Source organism: Kogia breviceps, chromosome 3 (assembly GCF_026419965.1).
Source record: "Kogia breviceps isolate mKogBre1 chromosome 3, mKogBre1 haplotype 1, whole genome shotgun sequence".
Lineage (NCBI taxonomy): Eukaryota > Metazoa > Chordata > Mammalia > Artiodactyla > Physeteridae > Kogia > Kogia breviceps.
This window is the reverse complement of record NC_081312.1, coordinates 67153141-67172215: the sequence shown is the minus strand read 5'-3', so window position 1 is coordinate 67172215 and position 19075 is coordinate 67153141. Positions and strand designations below refer to the sequence as shown.

General features: G+C 44.5%; 1 protein-coding gene across 3 annotated transcripts in view; it reads left to right on the top strand.

The window, feature by feature from the left end:
- Positions 1 to 19075, top strand: part of NUBPL (NUBP iron-sulfur cluster assembly factor, mitochondrial) — a 530407-nt gene that overhangs the window by 425851 nt on the left and 85481 nt on the right. For all 3 annotated transcript variants that reach the window (XR_010839581.1, XR_010839583.1, XR_010839582.1), the window contains 2 exons: positions 37 to 73; positions 676 to 842. The gene's annotated coding sequence lies outside the window, so the exon portion shown is untranslated. The remainder of the gene's footprint in view (positions 1 to 36; positions 74 to 675; positions 843 to 19075) is intronic.

The following is a 19075-nucleotide window of genomic DNA, read 5'->3' as shown; positions in this document are numbered from 1 at the left end:
AGAAAATCTAAGGTGCATCTCCCTGTTTCGTTACAGCAGCTGACCTATAATGGAAGAGGCCTTCAAGGTTTAGGTATGTACAGTTCAGCCCCTTTCTCACTCCATTTTAAACACTGTTTTCTTCTGTACAGTAAGGCCGCCTCACTCACCTGCTTACAAGCTCTGGGGGAATGGCTGGTAATCTTGAATCCCTTACTCTTAGACAATGGGGTTCAACCATGGCTGCACATTGGAATCAAGGCTGGGGGAATTCAAAAAACTGATGCCTGAGTCCCACCCCTAGAGATTCTGATTTACTTGATATTGGATGTGATCTGGGCATTGGAAATTTTAAATCCTCCCCAGGTGATTTTAATATGTTGCCAAGTTTCAGAAACACTACCCTAAGACTTGCAAGTATTAGCATGCATCAGAATAACGTGGAGGGGGGGTTTGTTAAAAATCAGGTTGCTAGACCCCATCCCCACAGTTTCTGAATCAGTTTCTGGATTATGCCTGATAATTTGCATTTGTAACAAGTTCCCCGGTGAAGTGATGCTGCTAGTTCAAGGACCGCATTTTGAGAACCACTATCCTAAAAGAAAGCAAGCTAGGGAGATGGGCTGGGAGGGAAATGTGAGTGAATGCACAAAGATCAAGCTCTTTCTTATTCTCAAACTCTGCTGTTGGCTTCAGAGGCGGGAAACCCTAAGCACCATAGCTGCTGCTGCGCAGAAACCCATGTGGGGTTGAGCTGAGTCCATAAAGCCAGAGTCTCGGTTGGATGAAGCATGGACCTGCAACAGAGAGTCTGGAGGTCTGGATCAGCTCTGTCCAGTGAGAATATCATGCAAGCCACAAATGTGAGTCACATACATACTTTCATATTTTCTACCCACATTAAAAAATTAGTTATGTATTTTAACTATGTATGTATTTAACCTAATTATCCAAAATCTTATCATTTTGACATGCCATCAACATAATTATTAGATATTTTACATTCATTTTTCACACCAAGTCTTGGAACCAGGTATGTGTTTTACAGGAGCACATCTCAGTTCAAACTAGCCTCCTTTCAGTGGCCACATGTGGACAGTGTAGGTCTGGATACACCAAGTACTGGGGCCATCAGCTTCTGAAGAAGGGCTGATGCATGGAGGTCAGCAGGCGGACCCCTCCTTCCCGCCCCTCCTAGAGCCCCTGGAATCTGTTCTCCACATCTGAGAATCTTCCTGTGTTCACCATCAGTGCTTCTGGAGAGCGTGAGAGGTGAAGAGGGCCAGATCATGTCTGCGGGGCTTGTTTCTTCATGTCTGTGTGTCTGAGGTCAGACTCCAAGAGGCTTTCACAGCCACCTCTCCCCCTTTCCAGACTTAAGCATCAACAGATACGAGCAGAGCCCCTGGATGTTGGTGGGAGAAGCTGAGGGTTTGGTTAGGGAGAAATGGGTGTCTGAATTAGACTGAGGAAGAGAGCGAAGGGAGAGCTGTGGTTGGCCTGAACAGCCATGAGTGTTCATTTGAATGCTGCAAGCAGGCGTGAGCTGACAGTTCCAGTGCTTTCACTGGCCAGGGAGCCCAGAGCACTGTAGGTTTTTACAGCACTGGGTCGACAGCCATCATGCTCTCCCCGTGGCATGCCACCCTCTGTCCAGTTGCAGTCATTAACCATGCAAGTACTGAGTGCCTACTGCATGTGCCAGTATACCAGGAAGCCAGTAGACTATAGTTATTGGGATCGCATGTTTTGGAGTCAGGCAGGCCTGAGTTCGAATCCCCACTTTTGCAGTATGATCTTAGGAAGTTTTTTAATCTCTAAACCATAGTTTCTTCATTTGCAAATTGGGGATAATAACACCTATACCTGAGAAATCTTGTGAGGATAAAGTGAGGTGACATATGTCATTTGTGAGCTCAGATCCTGGCTCACAGGCACTCAGTGAACGGCGGCAGCTGGGACGAGGTGAAGTGAGCGAGGTGCACTGTGTGGAGCTCTCATCACCATCACCACTGTTGCTCTTGAGTTATTATTACACCATAGTAGGTGCCCCAAGAATTACCAAGCTGCACAAGGCCTGGTCCTTTCTCACCAGGGGCAGAGGGTCCATAAGGGGAGAGAAGATGTACAGATGAGTCGAAGATGAGCTAGGTGTGATGATTGCCTTGAGAGAGGAAGGAGGAATCACTTCCACCCAAGGGATTTAGAGACTGTGCCCTTGAAGAATGGATGAGAAGTCTACTGGCAGAGATTGAGGGGAAGGACAGTTTATGGAGAGAATGGCTTGATCAAAAGCCCCAGAGGTGAAGGACTGTGCTCAGGGAGTACTGAATGGTTGTGACACTGGTGCATGGAGACAGCTAAAAGGGGTTTGTAAGAGGCTGGTTGCAGCCCATTTGTACAGGACTTACGTGCCAGGCTAAGGAGTTTGGACTGTGTTTGGTAAAAAATAGAAAGCCATAGACAGCAGCCCAGGAGGGAATGACAAAAGTAATGATGAATACCTTTTCCTTTTGAAACAGAGGGGTTTTGAGAGTCAGAATTTACTGACACTGCCCCGTCAAAATTGAACACAAACTTTCATGCCTTGAGACACAGGTAACTTGTAAATCATGTTATCCATTACCACCCCTTCCCAATCCGACTCCCCAAAGGAATCCTTGTTACCAATGTGGTGGGTAGCCTTCCAGACTTTCCTCTGTACAAAGAAAACATATAGAGATTAAAAAGATTTTAACCAAAATTGGAGCATAGTATACTTACTGTTCTGCCATTTACTTTTTAAATTGTAACTAACTCCCCATTCCCCCTCCTCCAACCTCTAGTGGTTACTAGAGGTAACCACTCTTCTTCCTATTTTTACCACTTTGGCCACTCTAGGTACCTCATATAGATGGAATCATACATTATTTGTCCTTTTGTGACTGGCTTATCTCATTTAGCATAATGTCTTCAATGTTTATCTATGTTATACTATAGAATGTGTCAGAATTTCCTTCCTTTTTAAGGCTGAATAATATCCCATTGCATGTATATACTACTTTTTGTTTGTCCATTCATCCATTATTGAACACTTGGGTTGCTTTCATCTTCTGGCTCTTGTCTGCTATGTACTTTTATTTTTTTAAATTTTTTGCGTTATGCGGGCCTCTCACGGTTGTGGCCTCTCCCGCTGCGGAGCACAGGCTCCAGACGCGCAGGCTCAGCGGCCATGGCTCATGGGCCCAGCCGCTCCGCAGCATGTGGGATCCTCCCAGACCGGGGCACGAACCCGTGTCCCCTGCATCGGCAGGCAGACTCTCAACCACTGCGCCACCAGGGAAGCCCTGCTATGTACTTTTAAAATAATATATTGTGGGCATGTTTCCCTGTGAGTTCCTATAGAGCCAGCTCATTCTTCATGGCTGCCTAATATTCCATTGTATGGAAGTGACTAGTCTAGAATCACACAATCAGCTAGTGGTGTAGTGGGGATTTGAAAACAGTTCTTTCTGGCTCCAAAGGCTGAGCACTTTTCACCACTCCAGGAGACATGACGGATGTGTACGTTTTGAGCCACCGTGTGGCCTGCATGGTGTTAGGCAAGTATAAAATAATGTGATACAGTTTGATTGAGTTCTGAGAGGATTCTGACAAATGGAGTGACGGGAGTGGGTAGAGGCCAGATCTAGCCCTGAATTAGGAGTCTTCCCACAACAAAGTTATGGCCAATGACACTCAGATTGGTTTTCCATGGCTGGAAGGAAGAGATGGAAGTAAAAGTGATCAGAGAACATAAATAAATTTTAATAAAGCCAGACAAGACTCTGTGTCTTCCCATGACTCAATTATGGCCAATTCTCGATCAACGCTGACTTGGGCCCCTCTCAGAGTGGCTCTGGAACAGTAACAAATAGTAGCACATTTAAGCCAGAAGGGGCCTTGGAGTTCATCTGGCCCAACCCTTTGTTCTAGGAGAGGAGGAAACTGGAGCCTGAGAGATGGGCCTCACTACATGCCTGCACCTCAAGGTTGTGGCTGCTGGTTAAGCAAAGTGGTAAAGATGCTCCAGAGTGTGTCCCATCCCAATTTTATTGACATATACTCACCCTGCTGATGCTGGAAACTTGTGCGTTATTTTTGTTGTTCATTTCTCCCATACACATCCAGCCTGCCAGGCTTTATTAAAAGTTATTTATGTTCTCTGATCACTTCTACTTCCTTCTCTTCCTTCCAGCAATGGAAAATCAATCCTAGTGTCATTAAGAGGATATTCCCTGAAGAAGATTGCTGGGGACAGTGGATCTGTCACCCAACTTAACTTCTTTTCACTGAGCAACTGGAATTTCTTTCACAGGGGATGAGCCCCAGTGTTATTTCACTGTCTGAATTCAGGCAGGCCTTGCACTGACTTACCAAGTTTTCATCCCATTGTCTCACTGTCACTTGCTGATCTGATCTCTGCACTGATTAATTAGTTTCAAATCCCTTCATATTGATCTAGTAACATTGGCTGGTTTAATTCGTGATGGGAAATCCTGAGAATGTTTCATTTCGACTCTGTTGAGGGGCACCTTTTTATAATGTCCTGTTGGAGACATCCCTTGGGAGAGAGACATTGTCCTCCATGCAATCTCCTGAATTACACAGAGCAGAGGCCGAAACAGTGGTGAGACTCTCCCTGCTGCCAGGTCTGGGTGCTTTTGCAACAAGCACTTCTGCCTGTTAATGGGGCAGTTTATCGTGTCCTCTCACCACATGCACCTTGGACCACCATCTTTCCTCTAGAGGTTGTCTGAGCTGCTTCTAAGCATCAACACCTAGCCTGTCTGGGTGGGGCCTGCTTGCTGTCCACCCCTGCCTTCCGGGGCCAGAACAGAGCCACGGCTGCTTCACCAGCCCCAGTGGCATGCTGCTTGATTTATAAATACCTTCTTTTCTTCTGGCTGTGATTCCCCCCAGGAGAGGTTGCAGTAGAAGTCCCAAAGTTGAATATTTTCTGTTCTGTCACAAAGAGAAATGGATAAGCAGATGGAAGTGGCCTTAAAGGGGAGAAGAGAATTCAGCTAAGAGCCAACCCCATCCTGGATGCAGGACTGATTCATGGCATTCCGCAAGATGCCTTCCGGGGTGTGGTCACTCACTGGCTGGAATTAAATTCTAATAGCTGTTTTCCCAATCAGCAACCACGAGGATGCAGGGAGCTTGTTTATTTAACACGATCAGACCACTGTGTCCAACTAATCTCTACTTGCCTATCTCCTCTAAGATAGCTTTCACAAAAATGTGTAAACACATTCGAAGAATCTTCTTGAATTCCCTTAAAACCCCCCTGCAAGGCCTGCCCCCACTGGCCAGGCAGTGGCTGAGTCACCGCATGGTGGGAGGGTTCTCATACATCTCCGTCAGGCAAGGCAAGAGCGGCAACCCAGCCAGAAATGAGCTTCCCCCACAAAGCAGCCTCCCTGCGAGGCAGGGCCCTGGGAGCTGCTGTGCAAGCTGCAGCATTTGGCTCATTCATTTGTCTTCATTAATGTTGCTTATAGCGAGGCCTTTGTCACATATACGATTATGGGAGATTCAGTTCTCCTGAATGTGTAAACACAGAGCACCAGTGAGAGGCTCCAGGCAGGCAGCAGCCTGAAAAAGAGCTTTTCTGCTGTTGGAGGGATGACATATGCTTTCGGTCCCTAGGGATGGGGGCCACACTGGAGGACCGGGTCTTAAAATGTCGGGGACTGGCTCTTGCTCCTCGGTCCTCGACCCCAGGGGCCCACCTTTGCCCACCAGTCACCTCGCGTGACCTCATATCCTTATCCATTCCTCCCTCCCCTCAGCTCCACATTCACCAAGTCCACTCAGGTTTCCGCCTTAACATCTCTTAACTCAATCCCTTCCTCTTTCCTACTCCAGGGTCCTGTCCTCATCTAAGGCCACCATCATCTCATGGCTGGATTCCTGCAACAGCCTCTTAATCATACTGCCTACCTCTAATCTTGTCCCACTCTCCTCTATTCTCACCCTGCTGCTGTCTTCATCTTTCTGAAATGCATATCAGTTTGGGTCACTCTCCTTCTCTGGGAGAAGGCCAAACTGCTTCACCTGGTCTGCAAGGCTTTTCAGAACAAGGCCCCGGGAACCTTCCAGGCTTCAACCCCATCCCCTTTTTGGGTTATACTTTGTTCCAAGGTTCCAAAACAATTCTACCTTGTGCCTAATATCTTTGGGCTTTTACCTAAAGCAATTTTTTAGTTTTTTTTTTTAATTATTTTTATTAAGGTATAATTGTCATATAACATTAGCTTCAGGTGTACAACCTAATGATTCAATATTTGTATACACTGTTAAATAATCACCACAATAAGTCTAGTTACAATCTGTCACCGTACAAAGTTACAAAATAGTTTTTTTCTGGCGGTGAGAACTTTGAAGATTTAGTCTCTTAGCAACCTTCAAATAGACAGTACAATATTATTGACTATAATCACCATGCTGTACATTACATCACCATGACTTACTTATTTTTAGCTTTTAATTCACTTACTCTGCCATTTCTCAGATTAAGCCAGGAGAACATGGGGAGCTGGATTAAATAAAATGTCCAAATCACTGCTTTTCTAAGTATCATTCTTCTCCAGGGATTGATGTTTCTGTTTGGAGCTGTCATACTCAGGCCACTTTAGGTGCAAGAAAGAGAACAATCAAGTTACCAGAGGAAAAAAAGGGGGAATTTATTAAAGGATATACGATAGGGAACCCAGCAAAATCTGGCTTCGGGAAGGCTAGAAACAAGACAGCCCTATGGCCCTGCCAGTCTTTCTCTGTCTCTCTGTCTCTCTGCGTGTCTGTCTCTCTTTCTGTCTTTCTCATCAGCTTCACCTCTCTCCATTCTCTTTACTTTCTCTTGACCAGCTTCCTCTGCTTACTCATCTTGTACACAACCCAAAATGGCAGCCACATGCCAGGGTCACCATGGGCTTCCAACTTTAGCACCCACCACCCACTACAACTTCCTTTTGTTGGAGAGGGCACGGGCTGGTCCTGAGTCATCTCTCTGAGCGGGGCTGCAGCGGTCCTGGGTCCTGGTGAGCCTGGGGATTGGTGGTCCTTGGCTCAGAACTCTTTCCCGCATTCTTCCACATAGCTTTGACCCAGGGCAGGAGGTTACAAGGGTATCCTGCTTTCTCTGTCAGGGGCAGGGAGCAGAGGCAGATTATCAATGGGAGGCTGAATTAATTTATTACATTAACTGTATTACTAACAAAGTACCATAACAAAGTAACAAAGGAGGCTGTGTTAGTAACAAAGTACCACAAACTGGGTGGCTTAAACAATAGAAATCTATTGTCTCAGTTCTGGAGGCTAGAAGTCTGGGATCAAAGAGTTGGTAGTGTTGGTTCCTTCTGTAAGGGAAGGATCTGTTCCATGCTATTCTCCTAGTTTCTGGTAGCCTTGAGCATCCCTGGCTTGTATATTGCATTCTCCCTGTGTCTTCACATCATCTGCCTTCTGTACATGTCTGTCTCTGTGTCTTAAGTCTTCCCTTTTATAAGGACACGAGTCATATTGGATTAGGGTCCACCCTAATGACCTCATCTTAATTTGACCTTCTACAAAGACCCTATTTCCAAATAAGGTCACATTCACAGGTACTGGGGGTTAGGACTTCAACATCTTTTAGGGGGCATAATTCAACCCATAACAGAGGCTAAGGGCAGGGCCAAGAAATATCTCTACTGTTCCTCTCATGGGTCCCCTCAGGAGCTCCCTGGTGAGCCCACTTTGCCAGTCTTCCAGATACAACTAGACACTGGAATAGAGAGAGACATTAGGTGCAAATTGAGGCCCATGCTACAGACAGGAAAAGCCTTGTAAACCCCAAGTAAACACCTTCTACAGGTAAACAATGCCCCACTGAACCCTGGTCAGGAATATAGCCTTTTGGTTTTGTAAGACCTATAGGGAAAGGTTATTTATAACCCGGATAGGTCAGTAGCTCTGATGGCAACTGTTAACCAGGTCAATAATAACTACAACAGTAATGCTAATACTGTATACCATGTGTGATGCCTTAGGATTGTCAGAGTGTTTTCATACCCATTATTTTATTTGTTCCTCACAACAACTGTGCAAAGTAAGAAAAAGCAGATTTTCTTTTGTTTCATTTTATTTTACTTTTTTATTGAGGAATAATTGACATATAACAGTATATTAGTTTCAGGTGTACAAGATGATTTGACATTGGTATATACTGTGAAATGATCACCACAATGGGTTTAGTTCACACCCATCACCATACTTAGTTACAAACATGTTTCTCTTGTGATGAGAACTTTTAAGATCTACTCTCTTAGCAACTTTCAAATATGCAATACAGTATTATTAACTATGGTCTCCACGCTGTACGTCCCCATGAATTATTTATTTTATAACCGTAGGTTGTTATCTTTTGACCCATTTTACCCATTTTGCCCACCCCCCAGCCTCTGTCTCTGGCAACCACCAATCTGTTCTTTGTATCTATGAGCTTCTTTTTTTCTTAAAGATCATATGGTATTTATCTTTCTCTCCTGAATTCTTTAACTTAGCATAATGCCCCCAAAGTTCTTCCACATTGTTGCAAACGGCAAGATTTCATTCTTTTTATGGCTGAATAATATTCTGTTCTGAGTAAATCACGTTGTATTTACCCATTTACCCACTGATGGACACTTAGGTTGTTTCCATATCTTGGCTATTGTGAATAATGCTTCAGTGAACATGAGGCTGCATAAATCTTTTTGAGTTAATGTTTTCATTTTCTTCAGATAAATACCCAGGAGTGGAATTGCTGGATTTATATGGTAGTTCTATTTTTAACTTTTTGAGGAATCTCCATACTGTTTTCCATAGTGGCTGCCCCAACTTACATTCCCACCAGCAGTGCACAAGAATTCCCTTCTCTCTACATCCTTGCCAACACTTGTTACCTTTTGTCTTTTTGATGATACCCGTTCTGACAGGTGTGAGGTGATTGCTCATTATGGTTTTGATTTGCATTTCCCTGATTATTAGTGATGTTGAGCATCTTTTTTATGTACCAGTGCAGATTTTGGTTATATTATTTCTTTGTGCCTCAGTTTCCTCATCTGTGAAATGAAGATAGCAATAGCTACTCAAAGGATCATTGCAAGAGTTAATGCATTAATAAATTTGAGCACTGGTATCCTGTAAACATGATATAATGGATGATGTTTTCATCACCATCATTCATATCACAGTCAGAGAAAGGAGACATGGAGGGTAAGAGTCTCAGCTAAGATTCTCAAACCCACTACCAAGCCAGGGCTGTCCCTCACAGCTCAGGGGGAAGAGGATCAAATGGGTACCTCTGTTAACCCAGAAAGAAGATGCCGCTCCATTCCCGCCACCTCTTTCTGTCATACCCTAGAGTTACTTTGCTAGAGGCTCATATAATGTCACTTCTTTAAACTGTATTTTCATTTATTTTATTTCCTGTCAGAGCTGTTTTGCTGTTACCAAAATAAAGAAAGCATAAAGAAAATATATTTTAGGTTAAAATAACATGCAACTCTTTAGTTATGCCTATAATATCCAAAGGGCATGCAGTGCAATTCTTTGACAGAAAGAGAAAGGGGAAAGGAAAATCATACACCACATGTACACACACACACATATTAGAAGACATGTGGGATCTGGAAGATTGTACAAAATTGTTCTTTAGTTTCGGTCTAAAAACTGTCTAGCCCGTTCTATCAAGCCCTCCTCTCTCATTTCCCTCCATCCACATCTCCGGGTCCCAACTGTTGCAGAGTTGTTTTTCTCTCTCTCCCCTTTTTGCAGCCTCTTGGCTTGGTCCTGGGATGTCTGAAGTTGGGCTCCTCAGAGGCTGCTGCTGAGATAAGGATCATGTGAAAGAGATTTATTAGGAAGCATTCCCAGGAAAAATTGGCAAGGAGGTCGATCAGGAAGGGAGGTATAGGAAAATATCAAGCGAAGTCCCACAGAGTTGCTCTTGGAGAGAGAGGAGGTCATACTTTAGAGCTGTCTTCATCAGGAAGGGATGGGCAAGGCGCTGGAATATTTTCCACCTAATCAACAGTCATTGGTTGTTAAGCCCTACCCCTCCCCCTTTCCCTCCCCAGGACAGAAATTCCCTATCACTTCCAGCTGTCTGTGGGCAGGCCTGAGGGTGGGCCTTTACATGAGAAGCAGGTGCTGGCTGTTGGGAATGAAGGCACAGCTGAAGCTGGTGTGTATGAAGGTGATAGAGAGATCTGAGGGGAAAGGGGGCAGCTCCATTGGGTGGTTCCTGACTCCATCCTGTAAGAGGCTGCATGAAGTCCCTCCTGAGCCGGGCTGAGGCAGCTTTAAATCCTTCTGAGTGGAAAGTCTGCAAAGCGATCACCTTTCTGTTGCTTGTGTGCACTGTCTCTTTGGACAAAGCTTTGATGTTTCATGCTACACAGGGTCTGGTTTTTTATTTGTTCTACTAAACTCAGCAAAGGGAAAGAAATGCCATGAGTGAAGGTGGGAGAAAATCCCACCAGTCCACAAACATGTTTTAGTTCCATGTTACTGATTTTTAAACGAAAATAAGTGACCCCGTGGCCCTGGGGCCTCAGCTGTCCTTGGCCGTGTTCCTGATTCAATGTCAGGTGCCCCCTGTAATCGAAGACTCACTCCACATCTTTATTTTTTTTTTCCTTGTCTTCCTCACTCTTCCCTTTCTGTCCAAAATTGGCCTTGGTTTCTTTATTTCCTTCTCCTTTTTTTCTTCTTTGAAAGCTATGGCTTTGCTAGTAAGGGGGAGATGCTGAGAAAGGTGGGTTGAACCCCCAGTCTAGATCCTTTTCAGGATCAGAGTTTTGAGGTGAGAGGAGAGTTGTGAGGTAACCCTCCATGGCACGGATGAAAGGAAACAGGGAGGAACATAGAGAGCATGCTGTCCGAACTTCACGTGTCAGAGATAGTTTCAGAAAAGACATTCTCCCTAATGAGGGAAGTTGGGTTTCTGGCCTACAGGTGGAGGGTGGGGTGCTTGGCTGGGGCGGTGGGAGCGGGGGGCGGGTGCTGCTGGCAGCTAGCGCCTGAGGCAGGGAACTGGACCACTCACCTTCAGTGCCTCTTGGCAGAAAGGCAAGGTACTTCCTAATGGAGACTGATGAAGCCGGAACTCTGAGAGATAATGAACTGAAACAGGATTCCTTGCTGAAATGAAAGTCAGAGCTGGCGATAATAAATGCAGCTGTCTCTGTTGAGCCTAGAAGCTGTACTCTGCGTGGAACTTTGTGAAATGAGGCCTTCCTTGTAGAACAACAGATTGTGAGGAGTGGAATCTATGTTTAAATTGCTGTTAAACTGAGCTAAGCAAAGTCAAGCCATAGCCTGCCAACTCAACAGATTAGTCCTGCAAGCAAGGTGCTTGGAAATGTCTCAGTGTCTTGAAGCCTTCTCAAATCTCCTGGCAACCTTTGAAAGGAAACAGTTGTAAAATTCCTCCTGCCAGGTAGGAGCTTAAGCATCTCAAGGGCAACCTGTGACTATTGTCCAAGGTTGTTTCTCTGAATGGAGGGACATCCTCAAGTCGGAAATTTGTGATATTATGGGTAAACAAAAGAAGACAGAACCCTCAGGTGCAAGAACTTTGGAACTCTAGAGAGAAATTTTCCTGGGCTGGGAAGTATCAACAAAATATCCCAGACTTTGGGACACAGTAAAGAAGGAACTGAAGGAATGTTTATTCCATAACAAGGTCGGATAACAAGTCTACTGATCCTGAACTCCCAGTATGACTCCCAGCATCACTACCTTTTCTACTGTGCTGAATGGAAAGAGTTGGGTCTGGATCAGAGAGATGTGCTCTTGAGGTAGGATATTTTATTGATTTTTAAACTGATATTTATCTGTATAACATTTGATATTTGCATTGTCGTTCACTAAATTTTTAACTCCTGCCCTACATGACTGCCAATAGTACGTACAGTCTGTACTTCAGGAAATTTTGTGTAGGTTGGATTTTTTAAATCAATCATAATTTTGATGGTTTAAGGCAATAATAACACCATACATCTATAAATCACTTCTACAGTTTACAGAGCATTTTAGTATATTTGGTATCACTGCCACAACAGCTTTGTGAGGAAGTGTTGTCATCTCCATTTTCCAGATGCAGGAACTAAGATTCATGAGGGTGCAGGGGCACACTCAACCTTCCACTGCTTCCTGGCTTGTGTTCAGAAGTCAGTTCTCCTTACTGCAAATCTTATATTCTTTTTTAAAATTCAGTACTCTTTAATTAAATTAATTCCCTTATAGAATAAATGCTCATTATGCCAGGTTAATTTTTCTGTTTAATATGTATAATGTCAACAAATATTTCTTTTTATTTATCATATTATTGTAAAGTGAGGTATACCTACAGTGGGTCAGCATTGAATGAGTATCAACTAAGACTGAAAGAAGGATTATTTTCCCCATGTTGTGGGTAAGAGAATGGAACAGCAGTAAGGTTAAGTGAATTTCCTAAAGTCTTGGTGAAATGATAGTATCAGTGCTGAGTGTTTCAAGTCTTCTGGTTAGCCCATATAACACCCCTATATTTTCTATTCTTGCTTTGATAGACCGGTTATTTGCAATACCCATAAGAACACTTCCAGTAGAAGCATAATATGTGACCTTACACAGAACTCAAGGGCAGATCCATATGTCTGTGCTTTGAAGGTTACACAGTTTAACAGAACAATTTTAAGAAAAAGAATACAGAATTAGTAAGGGACTCTGAAGAGTAAGCTTCATGAGCGTCACAGTAAATCCACCTCTGCCAATAGCTGGCGGGAATGCTCCAGACTCTCACCACACTCCACCTCCCAGAGTTATACTATCCGCATGAGCAGGAGTGAATTGATTTTTATCTCCCTTCATTGGTCAGGACACATCCTAGAAAGATGAGGTAAAGCCCCAATTGAGGACAAAGATATTGAGAGCAGCTGGCCATTTGAAATGCATTCACGTCTCCAAGGCCAGATAAATTACTTTCCAGGGAACCAAAACAATTGAAATATATGATTAAGGAACAACTTTTTAACAGTTTTTGAACAAGTTACCAAGGAATGAATAGCCACAGGTCAGAGGGAGAGAAATTGGTACCCCCAAATTTCAGAGGTGGACTCTGCAAACTGCAGACTGGTGATCTTCACATTAGCCACTGGCAAATTTCTAGAATGGGTTATCTAACAAACAGTTTGTTAAAATGTAGACAGGGGAGACATGATTACCAGGTTCTAAGATGGATTTAGTAAAAAGAAATCATCACAAATCAAGTTCATTTCCACTTTTTAAACTGAAATATTAAACCCAAAGATCAGGGGAATATGTTTGGGTTTTAGAAGGCTTTTTGACAGGCTTTTTCATGATATTTTTTCAAACAAGTTGGAGAAATGTGGATTGAACTATGAAATAGTTAAATAGGTTGGTTTGGTTGACTGATAGAGTGAGATGAATTAGGGCTTAAGTGAAAGAATTGCCTATTTCTTTTCAGCTCTTGTTCAATGGGGATACAAAGATGAATAAGACAGGGCTACTGCCTTCAAGACTTCAGCAGAGGAAAGTGATATATAAGCAACTAGCTATGATCATTCTAGAGAGGGCTGTACCAAGGATATATGCAGGAAATGGAATGACTGAAGTAGAATCACTGGGGTGGTGGGTGGGAGAGCTTTATGGCAGTTAGCAATGTCAACTGATACAGAGACCATATTGCAAATTAGTGAGGATTTCAACTGGAGAGGAGATAACTTGGGGAAGGTCATTGAACCAAACGACTTTCAGGTTCTCTTCAAAGGCTAAGGTTCTGAGTTTGTTCATGGTTAAATCACAACAGCTGGTCTCAGCACAGCCAAGCCTGGCCAAAGCTCTGAGCTTACGTCTCCACAGCCAGACTGGGGGGCAGGGGAAGCAGAGCTGCTGAGGTAGGTACCAGAGTCAGCTCAGAAACCACATTTATGCTAGGAGCAAAGGATAGGGAAAGAAAGCTTGTTAGCTTGTTCAGATTATTGGGATCCTCCTGAAAGGGAATGTATTTGGCTATTTAAAAAATTACAAGCTAAAGGGTCCGGGAGTTAAAGAAGGCTTGTGGTCTAGCAAACGAAAGCTGCCAATACGGTGGGGAAACCCTCCACTCAGAGAGTTTGAATTTATGCTGAAGAGTGCAGAAAACCTCCACATTCTCCTCATTTCAAAGCTTTTTTATGCCATTGAAAAGACTGATTCTGCTTTTCTAAAGAACAGTGTGGGTTATTTAGTAATGTTCATAAGAAATATTTCTGTAATGCTACCTCAGGGTTTGAAACCAACCTGGATGGATGAGGCACATCTAAAGACTAAAAATCCTAGTAATGCCAGCCTTGTTTCCTGTGCAGAGCATGGTTTAAAATGAAATATTAAGTCATCTAAGTACCTGGAAACGATTCACATCCGACTGGGAAGAATTTATTAGAGAAACATATCCCAGTCCGCCCCCAGCACAGGAGCCCACAGATCACCATGCACAGTTGTCAACAGCAGAGTTCTGCTAGGTTCTCTCACTGGCAGCTGTCCTGGCCTAAATCTAAACTCTGACCAGGAATCTTCTCCACACCCCAAAGTCACTGTAACAAGATAGCCACCCCTCCTCAAAATCGCTTATAAATGTCTCTCCCTAGGGGCTCACCCTTTCTCAGATTGACACCCTGCTCTAAGGACAAAAACTGGGCATGTGGTGTGAGCGAAGCCCTTTTCACCAGGCGGTCCCTAATTACGCACGGCCTTTCTCCAGCGCTTTCAGAGGCAAAGACCAGCCAGACAATGAACCCATGTTCAGGGCTCTGGATAATGCCGGGCATTTAATGCAGTTGAATATTGCAGCCAGGGCCTTCCTGTTTCCAAACCAGTCAATAGACGTGCGGGGCCCTGAGTGTGTTTCCCAGCCTTTTGCCATCCCGCGGAAAACAAAGAGGAGTTTGATGTCTGTGCCCTGAATACTTAGCACAAGATGCTGAGGTCCAGCCATCCCTCTGCACAGCAATGGAAGGCTGTGGTGCTTGGACAGATCGGGGTAGAGCTCAAGTTTGCTAGGCAGCACCACGCGCTGTACTCACAGGTCCACAGAGAGGATGGTCTCAATGTGACTGAGAGGATCTTTGGTCACAAAATAGTATCTATTTTCCCACATAAATACACAAACATTATACTTCTTTCAGGAACAAAAATATTAGTTGAATTTAACCGTCCATTTTCATACCCTGTCATTCCATGTTTTATTGGTAAAAAAACCACCTGTGTTCTTTGAAAATTTAATGAAACAATATTAAATAAATAATCCAGAAGTAGCATAATAAAATGCCAGTACATCCAGGCTGTGACTCTGTTCTGAGAAATGGGTGATGTGTAAATCTTGCTTTCTTTCTATTCAAGGAACTACCCTGCTAGTCTGAACATGTGAAAATCTAGCTGGGATGGGCCTTAGACCTTTGGCTCTTGATGATAGAAAGAGAATACAGATTTGTACATAGGCGGTCTCTTCATTTTATCCATAATAGCTTGGCAGTCAGATCATTCCCACATTTTGGACAAAAATGGAATGCTATGAATAGCGATAAACTGTGTGAAACCAATGGGCTGGAGTGTTCTGTAAGACAGAGCTCAATCCATCCCTCTCTCATACCCCTTCCTCCTCACCTTCCATTTGTAAGAAACACTATCCCAAACATCTCAGGCACCTAAGAATGGAAAGCTACAGAGATGCTACAAAATATGTACGCTTGTGCTCCTCCATGTCTAGCAAGTACAAAGGATTTGTGTGTTCTTGGCTAGGAATATATAGATGGATGGATAGATTCGATAGATCAGTAGATACAGACAGATAATTATATTATCATTTAATAACTATTTATGGCATAGAGTCCATTTAAGTAAATAGAGGAAAGCCAAGGTGACAATCCTAGAAATGATCAAGCTACATTAAATCTTTCAGTTCTTTGAAAATACTCTGCTTTCATTCTCCCTAGTACCAATAACCAGCTAACTCAAGGTCTGATTTTAAGAAACACCAACCATGGGAAGCATTCCATGATCTCCCAAGCCTAGGAGAAGAGTTGCCCTCGTTCTGTACCCTGTAGCATGCTATTCTCTCCCCGTCAGAGGGTCTTCATTGCCAGTCTGTGTTTTAACTGCTTGTTTAACTATGTTTCCCACTGGCCTATTAGTTCCCCATCTTTCTCACACTTTGATCTCCAGCACAGATCGTGACACACAGTAGGTATTCAATAGGCATTTGTTGAGTGAATGATCTCACTGTAATTCAAGGTCACCCTACTTTATAGAGCCAACAAGTATGAATTGTGCCCCTTTTATGTGTGAACACCATGCTCTGTCCTGGTTCTCCTGAGGTCACTGAAGGATACGAGCAGTGGCCCTGCTCTCAAATCCCTTGCAGATGAGCCAGACAAATGAGACAATCAGAAGCTCATCAAGAGCCTCTTTGAGCTGCTGATTTCAGCTGAAATTCAGAGGAGTGAGAGAGCATGGGGGCCTAGGAAGTCCTGTAAGGCAAGGAGTGAAGGGGACTGCAGCTGGGCTGGAAGGAGGGGGGGAATTTGATTAGGCAGAGAGGGTGAGGCAGGCACTGTGGAAAGGAGGAATAAGAAGTGGAGGTGGGGATGAGTCTGGCATGAACAGGGAACAGGGAGGAGGCTGGCTTAGCTGGAACAGAAGGTCCAGATTCTCCACGAGCTGTAGAAGCTGGAGCTGGATTATGGAGGATTTGGAAAGCCAGGCAGAGGGGTCTGGGCTCCAGATACTGCATGACAGGATACTGATGTAAAACTTGGAATGGGAATTTTGTGATTAAAAAAAGTCGTGAAGGAAGAAAGTCTTATGGTCATGGCAAGGAGAACCTGAAGGGGAGAGAACTGTGCTGAGAAGGCCACACTGTAGCCATTGCAATTATCCAAGAATGGGATGACATGGCCTGGGCTAAGGTGATGCAGGAATGGGAAGAGGGGAAAAGGAAAAACATTTTGGAGAAAGGAATGGCAGGCTGGACTCAGCTAGAGGCATCTTATGCTTTTCAAAAGCCACAGGTCTGATTCTTCTGAAGGTACAAGTGGCTGCACCCTGGGAACCAGTGGCCAGGGACTGGATGGCCAATGAGGAGGAAGGAGATGGCTTTGGAGGTCATCCTGCTGTCCTGGCGCCCCTCGTGGAGGTTGCCGGCCAACCTTCCCTTTCCCAGGGCTGTGCTCCTGTGCGGCTTTTGCTCACTCCCCCGCCAAGCACAGGAGGGTAACCTTCTCCCGTCAGCACCATGCTTCTGTCTTCCAAGCGGGCGTTCAAGGGCAGCTACCTTGCAGAGCTTCGAGTGCCTCCAGGACAAAGAACCCAGGCTGTGCTGGAGGCTTAGCTGAGGGCAGGACTGTACCAGGGGTCACTGGGGAAGAATTCGTTTTTAAAAATATGCCAGCCTTTGACTGCCTTCTCTAAGGCCTCAGGGTTCTGCTTTCACACTTCCCTCTAATGGCTTTTCATCGTGGTCTTGACAACTGTCACATGAATGTATTATGTGAAAAGAAAAGGTGCCACTTTTCCAGAATGTGCTCAGGAGGAGTAGCCGTTTCCCTTGTGTCCCCACTCGCAGTGAAGCTCCTGGTCTGGAGAGAACTCGGGGCCTGGTTGCCATGATTTATCATCCTGGTGTCTTTCCCGGACAGCCTGCCTACTCCCCCAGTTCAGCTTTTCATCATCATTTCGGGGCTGTTTGCTCAGCCTTCACTAATGCTGTTGCAGTTGTGTTTTGGACCTGACCTCCTGGCAAGCCGTGGGCTGGGCTGAGGGAGCTGGCAGAGGCTGACCCCAGGTTCCTGAGGGCGGGAGGAGACAGAGACACAGGTGTGTGTTTTCTGAGCCAAGAAGGGGATTCATTGAGCAACCGGCTTTGGTGCTCTTCTGGAGCATTCTCCGGTGACCAGGGTCCTCTGTGGTGTGGCTCCCTGCTTCATCTCTCCTTAATTCCAGCTCCCTCTTCAGACTTCCATGCTTTTGTCACCTCCCCAAAAGATGATTATAATTCTCTCCAAATGGTGCTTCCTTTGAAATAAACTCAAAAGCAGCCCTGAGGGCAGGACACAGCTGCCTGCTTCCATTTAGGAGCCAGGGCCCTGGGAGCCAGAGTCCACTTGATCTCCTCCCCGCCACCCCCTTCACCCCCGGCCTGAGCCTATGGGCTGGCGAGGCAGCAGAGAGATGGAGAAGAGGAAAGAGCTTTGGCCTGGACGTCTGGACATCCCAGAGTCTAGAACCATCTCTAACCAACTTCTCCTGTGTTGCCTACTTTATAAGAACAAAACCACCAGCCTCTATCTTGACCTAGGAGGGATGGATTTAGCTTTATTGATCATGTGTTATGTGTCAAGCTATTTACATACCCTGTTAATCCTCAGGACAGCCCTTAAGAAGTAAATAGTTGTATCCTAAAGTTATGGTTGCTCAGAGAGTGAAAATAACTACCTAAGGCTGCACAGCTATTAAGTGCTAAAGCTGGAATCGAGGTCTTCCTAACTTCTCTTATTCCACACTGCCTCTGAGAACGGGTGGGCCAGCCTGTATACTGGCTCTTTCTGATCCGTACTCAAGCATGCATATTAGAAGGCTGTTATTGACATAAAAAATATATATATATATATATATATATGTGTGTATATATATATATATATATATATATATCTTTTGAGCCCCTTCAGTGTAAAGCAAGAAAATGCTTCTAGCTTCTCAGAGGAAAAATGCCATAGAAAACTCAGCTTAGGTTCATAGTGGTTCTTGTCCACCTCTCTTCAGGGCTATTTTGATGACCTTATGCTATGAACCATTGGGCATCATGTTTTCTACTGTCAGCTCAGACAGCCAGAAGAGCCTGAAGGCTGATCCCAGCTGTCTCCTGTGTGTCAGAGAACTCATCATGCAGCCTATCTGGGTTCCAGTTCCTCCATCTCAAAGGAGAAACTGAAACCCATGCCCTACAGAGCTTTGCTGGGAAGATAGATGTAAACATTTTAGGTTTACAAAGGTGCTACTGACAAACAAA